This window comes from Pseudorca crassidens, chromosome 4 (assembly GCF_039906515.1).
Source record: "Pseudorca crassidens isolate mPseCra1 chromosome 4, mPseCra1.hap1, whole genome shotgun sequence".
Classification (NCBI taxonomy): domain Eukaryota; kingdom Metazoa; phylum Chordata; class Mammalia; order Artiodactyla; family Delphinidae; genus Pseudorca; species Pseudorca crassidens.
In genome coordinates, this window is record NC_090299.1 from 96,359,441 (window position 1) to 96,381,894 (window position 22,454).

Consider the following 22,454-nt stretch of genomic DNA (forward strand, 5'->3'; position numbering starts at 1 on the left):
ATCACAGAAAGCGAAAAATGGATAAAGAAGTTGTGGTACTTACGTACAATGCAATATCACTCAGCAATGAAATCTATGTCATCAGGCCCATAGCAGCATAATGAGTGGATTCAGGTACGATGATTCTAAGTGAAATAAGTCACACAGAAAAAGAAACATCATAAGATATCACTACTACACGGAATGTAAACTTGGCTACACAGGAACTGAATTACAAAACAGAACAGGGTCTCAAATGTAGAAAACCATCTTATGCTTGCTTAAGGGGAAAGGTGAGTTGGGGTGCTGCATAAAACCAGACATTGAAATTAGCACAGATACCGTTCCATAAGCCAAATATGTAATAGACAAGAGCTACTCCTTGCTCAACGAAGTGGACTCAACACCCCATATTAAACGCATAAGAATATACCTGACTAGTAAGAATCTTAAAACCTATGGATTTATATGTCTCCAAAAGAGAAGCAACCATGTGTACAGCGGCATAAACGAAGCAGTGTTAGGATTGGTGAGGTTCGGTGAGCAAATGCAGACCCTTTGAAGTCATATTGCATGGTACCCATTCCATGGGTCTCAACTCTCCAGGTTTAAGGGATTCTTCCTTCAGCTAAAACATGCATGTGGAACCCAGAGTATGATCCACCTTGTGATCGGGAAACGTGTTCAAATGTGACTCAGTTTTCGTCCCCCGGTACTCGGGTGCAACATTCCAGACGCTTTACTAACACTCTCCCCACTTGGAGAGTCAGTGCCTTTAACCTCCTGTTTGGCCCAGTTTGCAATTTCTGCGGAAAATGAACAGGAATAGGGAGAACCAATGAGAGACTAGCTGGAGGTGTCTGGACGGGCAAATTTAACTCTCATTTCCCACCAGGAAGAGGAATTAACCAAAGGCTCAGCGTGCCATGCCGGAACCACACTAGGGCCTGAAGCAATGCTGCGGTGTTGCGGCCAGCTCACAAGAAAACGAGTTGAAGAAAGGAGCTCAGGGGCACTGTCATTCACATACCTGCAGAGTTATAAATGACAGCTATCGTCCAAAAATATATTGAAGTAAGGCTGCCAAGAGGACTTGAAAGCGGGGCAGAATTGCAGGAAACCAATTTCAGGAGGTAGACTGGAATAGCATGTAAAGCATAGGAAAAGAGGCAGAACGTCCACAATGATGCACTTGGCCAAAAAGTGCGTATGCGTTTTTTCCTGAATATATTCAGGAAAAAACGCATACGCACTTTTTGGCCAACCAAGCAAGCTTGCAAAGGAAATCTGCACTACAATGAAGTCTCACTGCCCCCGGTCAAAAGGGCCATCTGAAATAAGTGTAAAATCCAGAAAGGCAGGACAGGCCATGGAGAACTGGGAGCCTTGTTATGCTGATGGGCGGGATGTAAATTGCCAACAGTCACTCTGGAGAAGTGTATGGTGTTTCCTGAAACATCTAAAAAACAAAGCAACAGAGCCTAGGGCACTTCCACTTATGGTCCTATAGCTTAGGGAAATTAAAATCAAAAAGACACAACCACCCCAATCTTTGGGACAGCTCTGTTTACAAGAACCTCGTTTACGGTACAAGTTCAATATCACAGAAAGCGCAAAATGGATAAAGAAGTTGTGGTACTTACGTACAATGCAATATCACTCAGCAATGAAATCTATGTCATCAGGCCCGTAGCAGCATAATGAGTGGATTCAGGTACGATGATTGTAAGTGAAATAAGTCACACAGAGAAAGAAACATCATAAGATATCTCTACCACATGGAATGTAAACTTGGCTACACAGGAACTGAATTACAAAACAGAACAGGGTCTCAAATGTAGAAAACCGACTTATGCTTGCTTAAGAGTAAAGGTGAGTTGGGGTGCTGCATAAAACCAAAGATTGAAATTAGCACAGATACGGTTCCATAAGCCAAATATGTAATAGACAAGAGCTACTCCTTGCTCAACGAAGTGGACTCTACACCCCATATTAAACGCCTAAGAATATACCTGACTAGTAAGAATCTTAAAACCTATGGATTTATATGTCTCCGAAAGAGAATCAAGCATGTGTACAGTGGCATAAATGCAGCAGTGCTAGGATTGGTGAGGTTCGGTGAGCAAATGCAGACCCTTTGAATTCATATTGCATGGTACCCATTGCAGGGGTCTCAACTCTCCAGGTTTAAGGGATTCTTCCTTCAGCTAAAACATGCATGTGGAATCCAAAGTATGATCCACCATGTGATCGGGAAACGTGTTCAAATGTGTCTCAGTTTTCGTCCCCTGGTACTCGGGTGCAACATTCCAGACGCTTTACTAACACTCTCCCCACTTGGAGAGTCAGTGCCTTTAACCTCCTGTTTGGCCCAGTTTGCAATTTCTGCGGAAAATGAACAGGAATAGGGAGAACCAATGAGAGACTAGCTGGAGGTGTCTGGACGGGCAAATTTAACTCTCATTTCCCACCAGGAAGAGGAATTAAACAAAGGCTCAGCGTGCCATGCCGGAACCACACTAGGGCCTGAAGCAATCCTGCGGTGTTGCGGCCAGCTCACAAGAAAGCGAGTTGAAGAAAGGAGCTCAGGGGCACTGTCATTCACAAACCTGCAGAGTTAAAATTGACAGCTATCGTCCAAAAATATATTGAAGTAAGGCTGCCAAGAGGACTTGAAAGCGGGGCAGAATTGCAGGAAACCGATTTCAGGAGGTAGACTGGATTTGCATGTAAACCACAGGAAAAGAGGCAGAACGTCCACAATGATGCACTTGGCCAAAAAGGGCGTATGCGTTTTTTCCTGAATATATTCAGGAAAAAACGCATACGCCCATTTTGGCCAACCAAGCAAGCTTGCAAAGGAAATCTGAACTACAATGAAGTCTCACTGCCCCCCGGTCAAAAGGGACATCTGAAAAAAGTGTAAAATCCAGAAAGACAGGACAGGCCATGGAGAACTGGGAGCATTGTTATGCTCATGGGCGGGATATATATTGCCAACAGCCACTCTGGATAAGTGTATGGTGTTTCCTGAAACATCTAAAAAACAAAGCAACAGAGCCTAGGGCAATTCCACTTATGGTCCAATAGCTTAGGGAAATTAAATTCAAAAAGACACAGCCACCCCAAAGTTTGGGACGGTTCTGTTTACAAGAACCTCGTTAACGGTACAAGTTCAATATCACAGAAAGCAAAAAATGGATAAAGAAGTTGTGGTACTTACGTACAATGCAATATCACTCAGCAATGAAATCTATGTCGTCAGGCCCGGAGAAGCATAACGAGTGGATTCAGGTACGATGATTCTAAGTGAAATAAGTCACAGAGAAAAAGAAACATCATAAGATATCACTACTACACGGAATGTAAACTTGGCTACACAGGAACTGGATTATAAAACAGAACAGTGTCTCAAATGTAGAAAACCAACTTATGCTTGCTTAAGGGGAAACGTGAGTTGGGGTGCTGCATAAAACCAGAGATTGAAATTAGCACAGATACCGTTCCATAAGCCAAATATGTAATAGACAAGAGCTACTCCTTGCTCAACGAACTGGACTCTACACCCCATATTAAACGCTTAAGAATATACCTGACTAGTAAGAATCTTAAAACCTATCGATTTATATGTCTCCGAAAGAGAATCTAGCGTGTGTACAGCGGCATAAATGCAGCAGTGATAGGTTTGGTGAGGTTCGGTGAACACATGCAGACCCTATGAAGTGACATTGCATGGTACCCATTCCATGGGTCTCAACTCTCCAGGTTTAAGGGATTCTTCCTTCAGCTAAAACATGCATGTGGAACCCAGAGTATGATCCGCCGTGTGATCGGGAAACGTGTTCAAATGTGTCACATTTTGTCCCCTGGTACTCGGGTGCAACATTCCAGACGCTTTACTAACACTCTCCCCACTTGGAGAGTCAGTGCCTTTAACCTCCTGTTTGGCCCAGTTTACAATTTCTGCGAAAAATGAACAGGAATAGGGAGAACCAATGAGAGACTAGCTGGAGGTGTCTGGACGGGCAAATTTAACTCTCATTTCCCACCAGGAAGAGGAATTAACCAAAGGTTCAGCATGCCATTGCGGAACCACACTAGGGCCTGAAGCAAAGCTGCGGTGTTGCGGCCAGCTCACAAGAAAGCGAGTTGAAGAAAGGAGCTCAGGGGCACTGTAATTCACATACCTGCAGAGTTATAGATGACAGCTATCGTCCAAAAATATATTGAAGTAAGGCTGCCAAGAGGACTTGAAAACGGGGCAGAATTGCAGGAAACCGATTGCAGGAGGTAGACTGGAATTGCATGTAAAGCATAGGAAAAGAGGCAGAACGTCCACAATGATGCACTTGGCCAAAAAGGGCATATGCGTTTTTTCCACAGGAAAAAACCCATACGCACTTTTTGGCCAACCAAGCAAGCTTGCAAAGGAAATCTGCACTACAATGAAGTCTCACTGCCCCCCGGTCAAAAGGGCCATCTGAAAAAAGTGTAAAATCCAGAAAGGCAGGAGAGGCCATGGAGAAATGGGAGCCTTGTTATGCTGATGGGTGGGATGTAAATTGCCAACAGCCACTCTGGAGAAGTGTATGGTGTTTCCTGAAACATCCAAAAAACAAAACAACAGAGCCTAGGGCACTTCCACTTATGCTCCTATAGCTTAGGGAAATTAAAATCAAAAAGACACAGCCACCCCAAAGTTTGGGACAGCTCTGTTTACAGGAACCTCGTTTACGGTACAAGTTCAATATCACAGAAAGCGAAAAATGGATAAAGAAGTTGTGGTACTTACGTACAATGCAATATCACTCAGCAATGAAATCTATGTCATCAGGCCCGTAGCAGCATAATGAGTGGATTCAGGTACGATGATTCTAAGTGAAATAAGTCACACAGAAAAAGAAACATCATAAGATATCTCTACCACACGGAATGTAAACTTGGCTACACAGGAACTGAATTACAAAACAGAACAGGGTCTCAAATGTAGAAAACCAACTTATGCTTGCTTAAGGGGAAAGGTGAGTTGGGGTGCTGCATAAAACCAGAGATTGAAATTAGCACATATACCGTTCCATAAGCCAAATATGTAATAGACAAGAGCTACTCCTTGCTCAACGAAGTGGACTCTACACCCCATATTAAACGCCTAAGAATATACCTGACTAGTAAGAATCCTAAACCCTATGGATTTATATGTCTCCGAAAGAGAATCTAGTGTGTGTACAGTGGCATAAACGCAGCAATGATAGGATTGGTGAGAATCGGTGAGCAAATGCAGACCCTTTGAAGTCATATTGCATGGTACCCATTCCATGGGTCTCAACTCTCCAGGTTTAAGGGATTCTTCCTTCAGCTAATACATGCATGTGGAACCCAGAGTATGATCCACCGTGTGATCGGGAAACGTGTTTAATTGTGTCAGTTTTCATCCCCCTGTACTCGGGTGCAACATTCCAGACGCTTTACTAACACTCTCCCCACTTGGAGAGTCAGTGCCTTTAAACTCTTGTTTGGCCCAGTTTGCAATTTATGCGGAAAATGAACAGGAATAGGGAGAACCAATGAGAGACTAGCTGGAGGTGTCTGGACGGGCAAAGTTAACTCTCATTTCCCACCAGGAAGAGGAATTAACCAAAGGCTCAGCATGTCATGCCGGAACCACACTAGGGCCTAAAGCAATGCTGCGGTGTTGCGGCCAGCTCACAAGAAAGCGAGTTGAAGAAAGGAGCTCACGGGCACTGTCATTCACAAACCTGCAGAGTTATAAATGACAGCTATCGTCCAAAAATATATTGAAGTAAGGCTGCCAAGAGGACTTGAACGCTGGGCAGAATTGCAGGAAACCGATTTCAGGAGGTAGACTGGAATTGCATGTAAAGCAAAGGAAAAGAGGCAGAACGTCCACAATGATGCACTTGGCCAAAAAGTGCGTATGTGTTTTTTCCTGAATATATTCAGGAAAAAACGCATACACCCTTTTTGGCCAACCAAGCAAGCTTGCAAAGGAAATCTGCACTACAATGAAGTCTCACTGCCCCCCGGTCAAAAGGGCCATCTGAAAAAAGTGTAAAATCCAAAAAGGCAGGACAGGCCATGGAGAACTGGGAGCCTTGTTATGCTGATGGGCGGGATGTAAATTGCCAACAGCCACTCTGGAGAAGTGTATGGTGTTTCCTGAAACATCTAAAAAACAAAGCAACAGAGCCTAGGGCACTTCCACTTATGGTCCTATAGCTTAGGGAAATTAAAATCAAAAAGACACAGCCACCCCAAAGTTTGGGAAGGCTCTGTTTACAAGAACCTCGTTTACAGTACAAGTTCAAAATCACAGAAAGTGAAAAATGGATAAAGAAGTTGTGGTACTTACGTACAATGCAATATCACTCAGCAATGAAATCTATGTCATCAGGCCCATAGCAGCATAATGAGTGGATTCAGGTACGATGATTCTAAGTGAAATAAGTCACACAGAAAAAGAAACATCATAAGATATCTCTACCACATGGAATGTAAACTTGGCTACACAGGAACTGAATTACAAAACAGAACAGGGTCTCAAATGTAGAAAACCGACTTATGCTTGCTTAAGGGGAAAGGTGAGTTGGGGTGCTGCATAAAACCAGAGATTGAAATTAGAACAGATACCGTTCCATAAGCCAAATATGTAATAGACAAGAGCTACTCCTTGCTCAGCGAAGTGGACTCTACACCCCATATTAAACGCCTAAGAATATACCTGACTAGTAAGAATCTTAAAACCTATGGATTTATATGTCTCTGCAAGAGAATCAAGCGTGTGTACAGTGGCATAAATGCAGCAGTGATAGGATTGGTGAGGTTCAGTGAGCAAATGCAGACCCTTTGAAGTCATATTGCATGGTACCCATTGCAGGGGTCTCAACTCTCCAGGTTTAAGGGATTCTTCCTTCAGCTAAAACATGCATGTGGAACCCAGAGTATGATCCACCATGTGATCGGGCAACGTGTTCAAATGTGTCTCAGTTTTCGTCCCCTGGTACTCGGGTGCAACATTCCAGACGCTTTACTAACACTCTCCCCACTTGGAGAGTCAGTGCCTTTAACCTCCTGTTTGGCCCAGTTTGCAATTTCTGCGGAAAATGAACAGGAATAGAGAGAACCATTGAGAGACTAGCTGGAGGTGTCTGGATGGGCAAATTTAACTCTCATTTCCCACCAGGAAGAGGAATTAAACAAAGGCTCAGTGTGCCATGCCGGAACCACACTAGGGCCTGAAGCAATGCTGCGGTGTTGCGGCCAGCTCACAAGAAAGCGAGTTGAAGAAAGGAGCTCAGGGACACTGTCATTCACATACCTGCAGAGTTATAAATGATAGCTATCGTCCAAAAATATATTGAAGTAAGGCTGCCAAGAGGACTTGAAAGTGGGGCAGAATTGCAGGAAACCGATTTCAGGAGGTAGACTGGAATTGCATGTAAAGCATAGGAAAAGAGGCAGAACGTCCACAATGATGCACTTGGCCAAAAAGGGCGTATGCGTTTTTTCCTGAATATATTCAGGAAAAAACGCATACGCACTTTTTGGCCAACCAAGCAAGCTTGCAAAGGAAATCTGCACTACAATGAAGTCTCACTGCTCCCAGGTCAAAAGGGCCATCTGAAAAAAGTGTAAAATCCAGAAAGGCAGGACAGGCCATGGAGAACTGGGAGCCTTGTTATGCTGATGGTCGGGATGTAAATTGCCAACAGCCACTCTGGAGAAGTGTATGGTGTTTCCTGAAACATCTAAAAAACAAAGCAACAGAGCCTAGGGCACTTCCACTTATGGTCCTATAGCTTAGGGAAATTAAAGTCAAAAAGACTCAGCCACCCCAAAGTTAGGGACAGCTCTGTTTACAAGAACCTCATTTATGGTCCAAGTTCAATATCACAGAAAGCGAAAAATGGATAAAGAAGTTGTGGTACTTACGTACAATGCAATATCACTCAGCAATGAAATCTATGTCATCAGGCCCGTAGCAGCATAATGAGTGGATTCAGGTACGATGATTCTAAGTGAAATAAGTCACACAGAAAAAAAACATCATAAGATATCTCTACCACATGGAATGTAAACTTGGCTACACAGGAACTGAATTACAAAACAGAACAGGGTCTCAAATGTAGAAAACCGACTTATGCTTGCTTAAGGGGAAAGGTGAGTTGGGGTGCTGCATAAAACCAGAGATTGAAATTAGAACAGATACCGTTCCATAAGCCAAATATGTAATAGACAAGAGCTACTCCTTGCTCAGCGAAGTCGACTCTACACCCCATATTAAACGCCTAAGAATATACCTGACTAGTAAGAATCTTAAAACCTATGGATTTATATGTCTCTGCAAGAGAATCAAGCGTGTGTACAGTGGCATAAATGCAGCAGTGATAGGATTGGTGAGGTTCAGTGAGCAAATGCAGACCCTTTGAAGTCATATTGCATGGTACCCATTGCAGGGGTCTCAACTCTCCAGGTTTAAGGGATTCTTCCTTCAGCTAAAACATGCATGTGGAACCCAGAGTATGATCCACCATGTGATCGGGCAACGTGTTCAAATGTGTCTCAGTTTTCGTCCCCTGGTACTCGGGTGCAACATTCCAGACGCTTTACTAACACTCTCCCCACTTGGAGAGTCAGTGCCTTTAACCTCCTGTTTGGCCCAGTTTGCAATTTCTGCGGAAAATGAACAGGAATAGAGAGAACCATTGAGAGACTAGCTGGAGGTGTCTGGATGGGCAAATTTAACTCTCATTTCCCACCAGGAAGAGGAATTAAACAAAGGCTCAGTGTGCCATGCCGGAACCACACTAGGGCCTGAAGCAATGCTGCGGTGTTGCGGCCAGCTCACAAGAAAGCGAGTTGAAGAAAGGAGCTCAGGGACACTGTCATTCACATACCTGCAGAGTTATAAATGATAGCTATCGTCCAAAAATATATTGAAGTAAGGCTGCCAAGAGGACTTGAAAGTGGGGCAGAATTGCAGGAAACCGATTTCAGGAGGTAGACTGGAATTGCATGTAAAGCATAGGAAAAGAGGCAGAACGTCCACAATGATGCACTTGGCCAAAAAGGGCGTATGCGTTTTTTCCTGAATATATTCAGGAAAAAACGCATACGCACTTTTTGGCCAACCAAGCAAGCTTGCAAAGGAAATCTGCACTACAATGAAGTCTCACTGCTCCCCGGTCAAAAGGGCCATCTGAAAAAAGTGTAAAATCCAGAAAGGCAGGACAGGCCATGGAGAACTGGGAGCCTTGTTATGCTGATGGTCGGGATGTAAATTGCCAACAGCCACTCTGGAGAAGTGTATGGTGTTTCCTGAAACATCTAAAAAACAAAGCAACAGAGCCTAGGGCACTTCCACTTATGGTCCTATAGCTTAGGGAAATTAAAGTCAAAAAGACTCAGCCACCCCAAAGTTAGGGACAGCTCTGTTTACAAGAACCTCATTTATGGTCCAAGTTCAATATCACAGAAAGCGAAAAATGGATAAAGAAGTTGTGGTACTTACGTACAATGCAATATCACTCAGCAATGAAATCTATGTCATCAGGCCCGTAGCAGCATAATGAGTGGATTCAGGTACGATGATTCTAAGTGAAATAAGTCACACAGAAAAAGAAACATCATAAGATATCACTAGTACAAGGAATGTAAACTTGGCAACTCAGGAACTGAATTACAAAACAGAACAGGGTCTCAAATGTAGAAAACCGACTTATGCTTGCTTAAGGGGAAAGGTGAGTTGGGGTGCTGCATAAAACCAGAGATTGAAATTAGCACAGATACCGTTCCATAAGCCAAATATGTAATAGACAAGAGCTACTCCTTGCTCAACGAAGTGGACTCTACACCCCATATTAAACGCCTAAGAATATACCTGACTAGTAAGAATCTTAAAACCTATGGATTTATATGTCTCAGAAAGAGAATCAAGCGTGTGTACAGCGACATAAACGCAGCAGTGATAGGATTGGTGAGGTTCGGTGAGCCAATGCAGACCCTTTGAAGTCATATTGCATGGTACCCATTCCATGGGTCTCAACTCTCCAGGTTTAAGGGATTCTTCCTTCAGCTAAAACATGCATGTGGAACCCAGAGTATGATCCACCGTGTGCTCGGGAAACGTGTTTAAAGGGTCTCAGGTTTCGTCCCCCGGTACTCGGGTGCAACATTCCAAACGCTTTACTAACACTCTCCCCACTTGGAGAGTCAGTGCCTTTAACCTCCTGTTTGGCCCAGTTTGCAATTTCTGCGGAAAATGAACAGGAATAGGGAGAACCAATGAGAGACTAGCTGGAGGTGTCTGGACGGGCAAATTTAACTCTCATTTCCCACCAGGAAGAGGAATTAACCAAAGGCTCAGCATGTCATGCCGGAACCACACTAGGGCCTGAAGCAATGCTGCGGTGTTGCGGCCAGCTCACAAGAAAGCGAGTTGAAGAAAGGAGCTCAGGGGCACTGTCATTCACAAACCTGCAGAGTTATAAATGACAGCTATCGTCCAAAAATATATTGAAGTAAGGCTGCCAAGAGGACTTGAACGCTGGGCAGAATTGCAGGAAACCGATTTCAGGAGGTAGACTGGAATTGCATGTAAAGCAAAGGAAAAGAGGCAGAACGTCCACAATGATGCACTTGGCCAAAAAGGGCGTATGCGTTTTTTCCTGAATATATTCAGGAAAAAACGCATACGCCCTTTTTGGCCAACCAAGTAAGCTTGCAAAGGAAATCTGCACTACAATGAAGTCTCACTGCCCCCCGGTCAAAAGGGCCATCTGAAAAAAGTGTAAAATCCAGAAAGGCAGGACAGGCCATGGAGCACTGGGAGCCTTGTTATGCTAATGGGCGGGATGTAAATTGCCAACAGCCACTCTGGAGAAGTGTATGGTGTTTCCTGAAACATCTAAAAAACAAAGCAACAGAGCCTAGGGCTCTTCCACTTATGGTCCTCTAGCTTAGGGAAATTAAAATCAAAAAGACACAGCCACCCCAAAGTTTGGGAAGGCTCTGTTTACAAGAACCTCGTTTACAGTACAAGTTCAAAATCACAGAAAGTGAAAAATGGATAAAGAAGTTGTGGTACTTACGTACAATGCAATATCACTCAGCAATGAAATCTATGTCATCAGGCCCATAGCAGCATAATGAGTGGATTCAGGTACGATGATTCTAAGTGAAATAAGTCACACAGAAAAAGAAACATCATAAGATATCTCTACCACATGGAATGTAAACTTGGCTACACAGGAACTGAATTACAAAACAGAACAGGGTCTCAAATGTAGAAAACCGACTTATGCTTGCTTAAGGGGAAAGGTGAGTTGGGGTGCTGCATAAAACCAGAGATTGAAATTAGCACAGATACCGTTCCATAAGCCAAATATGTAATAGACAAGAGCTACTCCTTGCTCAACGAAGTGGACTCTACACCCCATATTAAACGCCTAAGAATATACCTGACTAGTAAGAATCTTAAAACCTATGGATTTATATGTCTCAGAAAGAGAATCAAGCGTGTGTACAGCGGCATAAACGCAGCAGTGATAGGATTGGTGAGGTTCGGTGAGCAAATGCAGACCCTTTGAAGTCATATTGCATGGTACCCATTCCATGGGTCTCAACTCTCCAGGTTTAAGGGATTCTTCCTTCAGCTAAAACATGCATGTGGAACCCAGAGTATGATCCACCATGTGATCGGGAAACGTGTTCAATTGTGTCAGTTTTCGTCCCCTGGTACTCGGGTGACACATTCCAGACGCTTTACTAACACTTTCTCCACTTGGAGAGTCAGTGCCTTTAACCTCCTGTTTGGCCCAGTTTTGCAATTTCTGTGGAAAATGAACAGGAATAGGGAAAAGCAATGAGAGACTAGCTGGAGGTGTCTGGACGGGCAAATTTAACTCTCATTTCCCACTAGGAAGAGGAATTAACCAAAGACTCAGTGTGTCATGCCGAAACCACACTAGGGCCTGAAGCAATCCTGCAGTGTTGCGGCCAGCTCACAAGAAAGCGAGTTGAAGAAAGGAGCACAGGGGCACTGTAATTCACAAACCTGCAGAGTTATAAATGACAGCTATCGTCCAAAAATATATTGAATTAAGGCTGTCAAGAGGACTTGAAAGCGGGGCAGAATTGCAGGAAACCGATTTCAGGAGGTAGACAGGAATTGCATGTAAAGCATAGGAAAAGAGGCAGAACGTCCACAATGATGCACTTGGCCAAAAGGGGCGTATGCGTTTTTTCCTGAATATATTCAAGAAAAAACGCATACGCCCTTTTTGGCCAACCAAGCAAGCTTGCAAAGGAAATCTGCACTACATTGAAGTCTCACTGGCCCCTAGTCAAAAGGGCCATCTGATAAAAGTGTAAAATTCAGAAAGGCAGGACAGGCCATGGAGGTGGGAGAGCCTTGTTATGCTGATGGGCGGGATGTAAATTGCCAACAGCGACAATGGAGAAGTGTATGGTGTTTCCTGAAACATCTAAAAAACAAAGCGACAGAGCCTAGGGCACTTCCACTTATGGTCCTATAGCTTAGGGAAATTAAAATAAAAAAGACACAGCCACCCCAAAGTTTGGGGCGGCTCAGTTTACAAGAACCTCATTTACAGTACAAATTCAATATCACAGAAAGCGAAAAATGGATCAAGAAGTTGTGGTACTTACGTACAATGCAATATCACTCAGCAATGAAATCTATGTCATCAGGCCCGTAGCAGCATAATGAGTGGATTCAGGTACGATGATTCTAAGTGAAATAAGTCACACAAAAAAAGAAACATCATAAGATATCACTACTACTCGGAATGTAAACTTGGCTACACAGGAACTGAATTACAAAACAGAACAGGGTCTCAAATGTCGAAAACCAACTTATGCTTCCTTAAGGGGAAAGGTGAGTTGGGGTGCTGCATAAAACCAGAGATTGAAATTAGCACAGATACCGTTCCATAAGCCAAATATGTAATAGACAAGAGCTTCTCCTTGCTCAACGAAGTGGACTCAACACCACATATTAAACGCCTAAGAATATAACTGACTAGTAAGAATCTTAAAACCTATGGATTTATATGTCTCTGAAAGAGAATCAAGCGTGTGTACAGCGGCATAAACGCAGCAGTGATAGGATTGGTGAGGATCGGTGAGCAAATGCAGACCCTTTGAAGTCATATTGCATGGTACCCATTCCATGGGTCTCAACTCTCCAGGTTTAAGGGAATCTTCCTTCAGCTAAAACATGCATGTGGAACCCAGAGTATGATCCACCGTGTGATCGGGAAACGTGTTCAAAGGTGTCTCAGGTTTCGTCCCCAGGTACTCGGGTGCAACATTCCAGACGCTTTACTAACACTCTCCCCACTTGGAGAGTCAGTGCCTTTAACCTCCTGTTTGGCCCAGTTTGCAATTTCTGCGGAAAATGAACAGGAATAGGGAGAACCAATGAGAGACTAGCTGGAGGTGTCTGGACGGGCAAATTTAACTCTCATTTCCCACCAGGAAGAGGAATTAACCAAAGGCTCAGCATGTCATGCCGGAACCACACTAGGGCCTGAAGCAATGCTGCGGTGTTGCGGCCAGCTCACAAGAAAGCGAGTTGAAGAAAGGAGCTCAGGGGCACTGTCATTCACAAACCTGCAGAGTTATAAATGACAGCTATCGTCCAAAAATATATTGAAGTAAGGCTGCCAAGAGGACTTGAACGCTGGGCAGAAATGCAGGAAACCGATTTCAGGAGGTAGACTGGAATTGCATGTAAAGCAAAGGAAAAGAGGCAGAACGTCCACAATGATGCACTTGGCCAAAAAGGGCGTATGCGTTTTTTCCTGAATATATTCAGGAAAAAACGCATACGCCCTTTTTGGCCAACCAAGTAAGCTTGCAAAGGAAATCTGCACTACAATGAAGTCTCACTGCCCCCCGGTCAAAAGGGCCATCTGAAAAAAGTGTAAAATCCAGAAAGGCAGGACAGGCCATGGAGCACTGGGAGCCTTGTTATGCTGATGGGCGGGATGTAAATTGCCAACAGCCACTCTGGAGAAGTGTATGGTGTTTCCTGAAACATCTAAAAAACAAAGCAACAGAGCCTAGGGCTCTTCCACTTATGGTCCTATAGCTTAGGGAAATTAAAATCAAAAAGACACAGCCACCCCAAAGTTTGGGAAGGCTCTGTTTACAAGAACCTCGTTTACAGTACAAGTTCAAAATCACAGAAAGTGAAAAATGGATAAAGAAGTTGTGGTACTTACGTACAATGCAATATCACTCAGCAATGAAATCTATGTCATCAGGCCCATAGCAGCATAATGAGTGGATTCAGGTACGATGATTCTAAGTGAAATAAGTCACACAGAAAAAGAAACATCATAAGATATCTCTACCACATGGAATGTAAACTTGGCTACACAGGAACTGAATTACAAAACAGAACAGGGTCTCAAATGTAGAAAACCGACTTATGCTTGCTTAAGGGGAAAGGTGAGTTGGGGTGCTGCATAAAACCAGAGATTGAAATTAGCACAGATACCGTTCCATAAGCCAAATATGTAATAGACAAGAGCTACTCCTTGCTCAACGAAGTGGACTCTACACCCCATATTAAACGCCTAAGAATATACCTGACTAGTAAGAATCTTAAAACCTATGGATTTATATGTCTCAGAAAGAGAATCAAGCGTGTGTACAGCGGCATAAACGCAGCAGTGATAGGATTGGTGAGGTTCGGTGAGCAAATGCAGACCCTTTGAAGTCATATTGCATGGTACTCATTCCATGGGTCTCAACTCTCCAGGTTTAAGGGATTCTTCCTTCAGCTAAAACATGCATGTGGAACCCAGAGTATGATCCACCATGTGATCGGGAAACGTGTTCAATTGTGTCAGTTTTCGTCCCCTGGTACTCGGGTGACACATTCCAGACGCTTTACTAACACTCTCCCCACTTGGAGAGTCAGTGCCTTTAACCTCCTGTTTGGCCCAGTTTGCAATTTCTGCGGAAAATGAACAGGAATAGGGAGAACCAATAAGAGACTAGCTGGAGGTGTCTGGACGGGCAAATTTAACTCTCATTTCCCACCAGGAAGAGGAATTAACCAAAGGCTCAGCGTGCCATGACGGAACCACACTGGGACCTGAAGCAATCCTGCGGTGTTGCGGCCAGCTCACAAGAAAGCGAGTTGAAGAAAGGAGCTCAGGGGCACTGTCATTCACAAACCTGCAGAGTTAAAATTGACAGCTATCGTCCAAAAATATATTGAAGTAAGGCTGCCAAGAGGACTTGAAAGAGGGGCAGAATTGCAGGAAACCGATTTCAGGAGGTAGACTGGATTTGCATGTAAACCACAGGAAAAGAGGCAGAACGTCCACAATGATGCACTTGGCCAAAAAGGGCGTATGCGTTTTTTCCTGAATATATTCAGGAAAAAACGCATACGCCCTTTTTGGCCAACCAAGCAAGCTTGCAAAGGAAATCTGCACTACAATGAAGTCTCACTGCCCCCCGGTCAAAAGGGCCATCTGAAAAAAGTGTAAAATCCAGAAAGGCAGGAGAGGCCATGGAGAACTGGGAGCCTTGTTATGCTCATGGGCGGGATGTATATTGCCAACAGCCACTCTGGAGAAGTGTATGGTGTTTCCTGAAACATCTAAAAAACAAAGCAACAGAGCCTAGGGCAATTCCACTTATGGTCCTATAGCTTAGGGAAATTAAATTCAAAAAGACACAGCCACCCCAAAGTTTGGGACGGTTTTGTTTACAAGAACCTCGTTTACGATACAAGTTTAATATCACAGAAAGCGAAAAATGGATAAAGAAGTTGTGGTACTTACGTACAATGCAATATCACTCAGCAATGAAATCTATGTCGTCAGGCCCGGAGAAGCATAACGAGTGGATTCAGGTACGATGATTCTAAGTGAAATAAGTCACAGAGAAAAAGAAACATCATAAGATATCACTACTACACGGAATGTAAACTTGGCTACACAGGAACTGGATTATAAAATAGAACAGGGTCTCAAATGTAGAAAACCAACTTATGCTTGCTTAAGGGGAAATGTGAGTTGGGGTGCTGCAAAAATCCAGAGATTGAAATTAGCACAGATACCGTTCCATAAGCCAAATATGTAATAGACAAGAGCTACTCCTTGCTCAACGAAGTGGACTCAACACCCCATATTAAACGCCTAAGAATATACCTGACTAGTAAGAATCTTAAAACCTATGGATTTATATGTCTCTGAAAGAGAATCAAGCGTGTGTACAGCGGCATAAACGCAGCAGTGATAGGATTGGTGAGGATCGGTGAGCAAATGCAGACCCTTTGAAATCATATTGCATGGTACCCATTCCATGGGTCTCAACTCTCCAGGTTTAAGGGAATCTTCCTTCAGCTAAAACATGCATGTGGAACCCAGAGTATGATCCACCGTGTGATCGGGAAACGTGTTCAAAGGTGTCTCAGGTTTCGTCCCCAGGTACTCGGGTGCAACATTCCAGACGCTTTACTAACACTCTCCCCACTTGGAGAGTCAGTGCCTTTAACCTCCTGTTTGGCCCAGTTTTGCAATTTCTGTGGAAAATGAACAGGAATAGGGAAAAGCAATGAGAGACTAGCTGGAGGTGTCTGGACGGGCAAATTTAACTCTTATTTCCCACTAGGAAGAGGAATTAACCAAAGACTCAGTGTGTCATGCCGAAACCACACTAGGGCCTGAAGCAATCCTGCAGTGTTGCGGCCAGCTCACAAGAAAGAGAGTTGAAGAAAGGAGCACAGGGGCACTGTAATTCACAAACCTGCAGAGTTATAAATGACAGCTATCGTCCAAAAATATATTGAAGTAAGGCTGTCAAGAGGACTTGAAAGCGGGGCAGAATTGCAGGAAACCGATTTCAGGAGGTAGACAGGAATTGCATGTAAAGCATAGGAAAAGAGGCAGAACGTCCACAATGATGCACTTGGCCAAAAGGGGCGTATGCGTTTTTTCCTGAATATATTCAAGAAAAAACGCATACGCCCTTTTTGGCCAACCAAGCAAGCTTGCAAAGGAAATCTGCACTACATTGAAGTCTCACTGGCCCCTAGTCAAAAGGGCCATCTGATAAAAGTGTAAAATTCAGAAAGGCAGGACAGGCCATGGAGGTGGGAGAGCCTTGTTATGCTGATGGGCGGGATGTAAATTGCCAACAGCCACTCTGGAGAAGTGTATGGTGTTTCCTGAAACATCTAAAAAACAAAGCGACAGAGCCTAGGGCACTTCCACTTATGGTCCTATAGCTTAGGGAAATTAAAATAAAAAAGACACAGCCACCCCAAAGTATGGGACGGCTCAGTTTACAAGAACCTCATTTACAGTACAAATTCAATATCACAGAAAGCGAAAAATGGATCAAGAAGTTGTGGTACTTACGTACAATGCAATATCACTCAGCAATGAAATCTATGTCATCAGGCCTGTAGCAGCATAATGAGTGGATTTAGGTACGATGATTCTAAGTGAAATAAGTCACACAAAAAAAGAAACATCATAAGATATCACTACTACTCGGAATGTAAACTTGGCTACACAGGAACTGAATTACAAAACAGAACAGGGTCTCAAATGTCGAAAACCAACTTATGCTTCCTTAAGGGGAAAGGTGAGTTGGGGTGCTGCATAAAACCAGAGATTGAACTTAGCACAGATACCGTTCCATAAGCCAAATATGTAATAGACAGAGCTACTCCTTGCTCAACGAAGTGGACTCTACACCCCATATTAAACGCCTAAGAATATAACTGACTAGTAAGAATCTTAAAACCTATGGATTTATATGTCTCTGAAAGAGAATCAAGCGTGTGTACAGCGGCATAAACGCAGCAGTGATAGGATTGGTGAGGATCGGTGAGCAAATGCAGACCCTTTGAAGTCATATTGCATGGTACCCATTCCATGGGTCTCAACTCTCCAGGTTTAAGGGAATCTTCCTTCAGCTAAAACATGCATGTGGAACCCAGAGTATGATCCACCGTGTGATCGGGAAACGTGTTCAAAGGTGTCTCAGGTTTCGTCCCCAGGTACTCGGGTGCAACATTCCAGACGCTTTACTAACACTCTCCCCACTTGGAGAGTCAGTGCCTTTAACCTCCTGTTTGGCCCAGTTTGCAATTTCTGCGGAAAATGAACAGGAATAGGGTGAACCAATGAGAGACTAGCTGGAGGTGTCTGGACGGGCAAATTTAATGCTCATTGCCCACCAGGAAGAGGAATTAACCAAAGGCTCAGCGTGCCATTCTGGAACCACACTAGGGCCTGAAGCAATGCTGCGGTGTTGCGGCCAGCTCACAAGAAAACGAGTTGAAGAAAGGAGCTCAGGGGCACTGTAATTCACAAACCTGCAGAGTTATAAATGACAGCTATCGTCCAAAAATATATTGAAGTAAGGCTGCCAAGAGGACTTGAAAGCGGGGCAGAATTGCAGGAAACCGATTTCAGGAGGTAGACTGGAATTGCATGTAAAGCATAGGAAAAGAGGCAGAACGTCCACAATGATGCACTTGGCCAAAAAGGGCGTATGCGTTTTTTCCTGAATATATTCAGGAAAAAACGCATACGCCCTTTTTGGCCAACCAAGCAAGCTTGCAAAGGGAATCTGCACTACAATGAAGTCTCACTATCCCGCGGGCAAAAGGGCCATCTGAATAAAGTATAAAATCCAGCAAAGCAGGACAGGCCATGGACAACTGGGAGCCTTGTTATGCTGATGGGCGGGATGTAAATTGCCAACAGCCACTCTGGAGAAGTGTATGGTGTTTCCTGAAACATCTAAAAAACAAAACAACAGAGCCTAGGGCACTTCCACTTATGGTCCTATAGCTTAGGGAAATTAAAATCAAAAAGACACAGCCACCCCAATGTTTGGGACGGTTCTGTTTACAGGAACCTCGTTTACGGTACAAGTTCAATATCACAGAAAGTGAAAAATGGATAAAGAAGTTGTGTTACTTACCTACAATGCAATATCACTCAGCAATGAAATCTATGTCATCAGGCCCATAGCAGCATAATGAGTGGATTCAGGTACGATGATTCTAAGTGAAATAAGTCACACAGAAAAAGATACATCATAAGATATCACTACTACACGGAATGTAAACTTGGCTACACAGGAACTGAATTACAAAACAGAACAGGGTCTCAAATGTAGAAAACCAACTTATGCTTCCTTAAGGGGAAAGGTGAGTTGGGGTGCTGCATAAAACCAGACATTGAAATTAGCACAGATATCATTCCATAAGCCAAATATGTAATAGAAAAGAGCTACACTTTGCTCAACGAAGTGGACTCAACACCCCATATTAAACGCCTAAGAATATACCTGACTAGTAAGAATCTTAAAACCTATGGATTTATATATCTCCGAAAGAGAATCAAGCGTGTGTATAGCGGCATAAACGCAGCAGTGATAGGATTGATGAGGTTCGGTGAGCAAATGCAGACCCTTTGAAGTCATATTGCATGGTACCCATTCCATGGGTCTCAACTCTCCAGGTTTAAGGGATTCTTCCTTCAGCTAAAACATGCATGTGGAACCCAGAGTATGATCCACCGTGTGATCGGGAAACGTGTTCAAATGTGTCAGTTTTCGTCCCCTGGTACTCGGGTGCAACATTCCAGACGCTTTACTAACACTCTCCCCACTTGGAGAGTCAGTGCCTTTAACCTCCTGTTTGGCCCAGTTTGCAATTTCTGCGGAAAATGAACAGGAATAGGGAGAACCAATGAGAGACTAGCTGGAGGTGTCTGGACGGGCAAATTTAACTCTCATTTCCCACCAGGAAGAGGAATTAACCAAAGGCTCAGCGTGCCATGCCGGAACAACACTAGGGCCTGAAGCGATGCTGCGGTGTTGCGGCCAGCTCACAAGAAAGCAAGTTGAAGAAAGGAGCTCAGGGGCACTGTAATTCACAAAACTGCAGAGTTATAAATGACAGCTATCGTCCAAAAATATATTGAAGTAAGGCAGCCAAGAGGACTTGAAAGCGGGGCAGAATTGCAGGAAACCGATTTCAGGAGGTAGACTGGAATTGCATGTAAAGCATAGGAAAAGAGGCAGAACGTCCACAATGATGCACTTGCCCAAAAAGGGCATATGCGATTTTTCCTCAAGAAAAAAAGCCTACGCCCTTTTTGGCCAACCAAGCAAGCTTGCAAAGGAAATCTGCACTACAATGAAGTCTCACTGCCCCCCGGTCAAAAGGGTCATCTGAAAAAAGTGTAAAATCCAGAAAGGCAGGACAGGCCATGGAGAACTGGGAGCCTTGTTATGCTGATGGGCGGGATGTAAATTGCCAACAGCCACTCTGGAGAAGTGTATGCTGTTTCCTGAAACATCTAAAAAACAAAGCAACAGAGCCTAGGGCACTTCCACTTATGTTCCTATAGCTTAGGGAAATTAAAATCAAAAAGACACAACCACCCCAATGTTTGGGACAGCTCTGTTTACAAGAACCTCGTTTACGGTACAAGTTCAGTATCACAGAAAGTGAAAAATGGATAAAGAAGTTGTGGTAATTACGTACAATGCAATATCACGCAGCAATGAAATCTATGTCATCAGGCCCATAGCAGCATAATGAGTGGATTCAGGTACGATGATTCTAAGTGAAATAAGTCACACAGAAAAAGAAACATCATAAGATATCACTACTACACGGAATGTAAACTTGGCTACACAGGAACTGAATTACAAAACAGAACAGGGTCTCAAATGTAGAAAACCAAGTTATGCTTGCTTAAGGCGAAAGGTGAGTTGGGGTGCTGCATAAAACCAGAGATTGAAATTAGCACAGATACCGTTCCATAAGCCAAATATGTAATAGACAAGAGCTACTCCTTGCTCAACGAAGTGGACTCTACACCCCATAATAAACGCCTAAGAATATACCTGACTAGGAAGAATCTTAAAACCTATGGATTTATATGTCTCCGAAAGAGAATCAAGTGTGTGTACAGCGGCATAAACGCAGCAGTGATAGGATTGGTGAGGTTCGGTGGACAAATGCAGACCCTTTGAAGTCATATTCCATGGTACCCATTCCATGGGTCTCAACTCTCCAGGTTTAAGGGATTCTTCCTTCAGCTAAAACATGCATGTGGAACCCAGAGTATGATCCACCGTGTGCTCGGGAAACGTGTTCAATTGTGTCAGTTTTCGTCCCCTGGTACTCGGGTGCAACATTCCAGATGCTTTACTAACACTCTCCCCACTTGGAGAGTCAGTGCCTTTAACCTCCTGTTTGGCCCAGTTTGCAATTTCTGCGGAAAATGAACAGGAATAGGGAGAACCAATGAGAGACTAGCTGGAGGTGTCTGGACGGGCAAATTTAACTCTCATTTCCCACCAGGAAGAGGAATTAACCAAAGGCTCAGTGTGCCATGCCGAAACCACACTAGGGCCTGAAGCAATGCAGCGGTGTTGCGGCCAGCTCACAAGAAAGCGAGTTGAAGAAAGGAGCTCAGGGGCACTGTCATTCACATACCTGCAGAGTTATAAATGACAGCTATCGTCCAAAAATATATTGAAGTAAGGCTGCCAAGAGGACTTGAAAGCGGGGCAGAATTGCAGGAAACCGATTTCAGGAGGTAGACTGGAATTGCATGTAAAGCATAGGAAAAGAGGCAGAACGTCCACAATGATGCACTTGGCCAAAAAGGGCGTATGCGTTTTTTCCTGAATATATTCAGGAATAAACGCATACGCCCTTTTTGGCCAACCAAGCAAGCTTGCAAAGGAAATCTGCACTACAATGAAGTCTCACTGCCCCCCAGTCAAAAGGGCCATCTGAAAAATGTGTAAAATCCAGAAAGGCAGGACAGGCCATGGAGAACTGGGAGCCTTGTTATGCTGATGGGCGGGATGTAAATTGCCAACAGTCACTCTGGAGAAGTGTATGGTGTTTCCTGAAACATCTAAAAAACAAAGCAACAGAGCCTAGGGCACTTCCACTTATGGTCCTATAGCTTAGGGAAATTAAAATCAAAAAGACACAACCACCCCAATGTTTGGGACAGCTCTGTTTACAAGAACCTCGTTTACGGTACAAGTTCAATATCACAGAAAGCGCAAAATGGATAAAGAAGTTGTGGTACTTACGTACAATGCAATATCACTCAGCAATGAAATCTATGTCATCAGGCCCATAGCAGCATAATGAGTGGATTCAGGTACGATGATTGTAAGTGAAATAAGTCACACAGAGAAAGAAACATCATAAGATATCTCTACCACATGGAATGTAAACTTGGCTACACAGGAACTGAACTACAAAACAGAACAGGGTCTCAAATGTAGAAAACCGACTTATGCTTGCTTAAGAGTAAAGGTGAGTTGGGGTGCTGCATAAAACCAAAGATTGAAATTAGCACAGATACGGTTCCATAAGCCAAATATGTAATAGACAAGAGCTACTCCTTGTT